The sequence below is a fragment of the Hylobates moloch genome, unplaced genomic scaffold, assembly GCF_009828535.3.
Source record: "Hylobates moloch isolate HMO894 unplaced genomic scaffold, HMol_V3 SCAFFOLD_7, whole genome shotgun sequence".
Lineage (NCBI taxonomy): Eukaryota > Metazoa > Chordata > Mammalia > Primates > Hylobatidae > Hylobates > Hylobates moloch.
Window position 1 is genome coordinate 84,167,272 of NW_026652282.1, and position 2,067 is coordinate 84,169,338.

Consider the following 2,067-nt stretch of genomic DNA (forward strand, 5'->3'; position numbering starts at 1 on the left):
AGGAAAAGACTAAAGAACCATTCCTATGACTTGAGGTTTTAAGAACACATTTTCTTTTTATTTTTGAGGTAAGGTCTCATTGTCACCCAGGCTGGAGTGCAGTAACGTGATCGTGGGTCACTGCAGCCTCGACCTCCACAGGCTCAGGTGATCCTCTCACCTCAGCCTCCCATGTATCTGGGACTACAGGTATGTGCCACCATGCCCAGCTAATTTTTGCATTTTTTGTAGAGATGGGGTCTTGGCATGTTGCCTAGACTGGTCTCAAGCAATCCTCCCACTTCAGCCTCCCAAAGTGCTGGGATTATAGATGTGAGCCTCTGTGCCTGGCCTCACATTAAATTTTGTAGGAAAAAAAAAAGTCAACAGGGACATATAGTTACAAGGTATATGCATTTTAAAGTCTCTTTCCTGGATTTCAAAATGCCATTATTCTTACTACTGCTGCTACTGTTACAACTTCTTCACCATGTGATGTTGCCCAAAGAGCAGCCAGACCCTCCTAAAATTAAGTTATATTACATCATTCATCTGTTAAAATCCCTCAAATGGCTCCCCACCTTGCTTAGTAAAAGCCCAAAGTCCTTGCCATGGCCTACAAAGCCCCACATAATCAGTGCACACACACTCCTCACCCTGATCCATTGCATGTTTTTCTCCAACCTTATTTCTTTGTTTTTTGTTGTTGTTGAGATGGAGTCTCACTCTCTCACCCGGGCTGGAGTGGCTCACTGCAATCTCTGCCTCCTGGGTTCAAGCGGTTCTTCTGCTTCAGCTTCCCAAGTAGCTGGGATTATAGGCACCTGCCACCACGCCTGGCTAATTTTTGTATTTTTTGCAGAGACAGGGTTTCACCATCACCATGTTGGCCAGGCTGGTCTTGAACTCCTGACCTCAGGTGATCCAACCATCTCGGCCTCCCAAAGTGCTGGGATTACAGGCATGAGCCCACCGCACCTGGTCTCTCCAACCTTATTTCTTACCATTCTCTTTAACTCACTTTACTCCAGCTATAATGACCTCTTGACTGTTCTCCATGGCATCATGCATGCAGTTCCTACCTTGGGGCCTTTGGACTTACTGTTACTCCTGCCTGAAATGTTCTTCCCTCAGACACCCACAAGGTTTTGTGGGGGATTTTTGTTTGTTTGTTTTGAGACGGAGTCTTGCTCTGTCACCCAGGCTGGAGTGCAGTGGCGCAATCTCGGCTCACTGCAAGCTCCGCCTCCCGGTTTCATGCCATTCTCCTGCCTCAGCCTCCCAAGTGGCTGGGACTATAGGCGCCTGCCACCACGCCCAGCTAATTTTTTTTTTCTTGTATTCTTAGTAGAGACGGGGTTTCACCGTGTTAGCCAGGATGGTCTCGATCTTCTGACCTCGTGATCTGCCTGCCTTGGCCTCCCAAAGTGCTGGGATTGCAAGCGTGAGCCACCTTGCCCGGCAACACCCACAAGGTTTGGTTGCTTAGTTCATCCAGATCTCTGTTGAAATGCCACCTTCCCAAGGAGGCCTTCTCAAACCATCTTATATAAAATAATCACACTCCATAAATATTCCCTAACACCCTTACTCTGCTGTTCCTCCATGGCACTTATTATATTGACATATTTATGTGTTTATTGTCTACCTCCCCTAACTAGACCACAAGCTCAAGGGCAGGGACTTTGTTTCTGTGCACTGCTGAAATCCTGTCACTAAAAACAATGGCACAGAGTATGAACTTAAATGTTTAACTGTTTTCATAATGATTTAAAAAAAATTCCAACTGGGTGCAGTGGCTCACGCCTGTAATCCCAGACTTTGGGAGGCCAAGGGGGCAGATCATGAGGTCAGGAGTTCGAGACCAGCCTGACCAACATGGTGAAACCCCGTCTCTACTAAAAGTACAAAAATTAGTCAGGCATGGTGGCGTGCGCCTGTAATCCCAGCTACCCAGGAGGCTGAGGCAGGAGAATCACTTGAACCCGGGAGGCGGAGGTTGCAGTGAGCCGAGATCCCGCCACTGCACTCCAGCCTGGGCGACAGAGCAAGACTCCGTCTCAAAAAAAAAAAAAAAAAAAAAAAAAA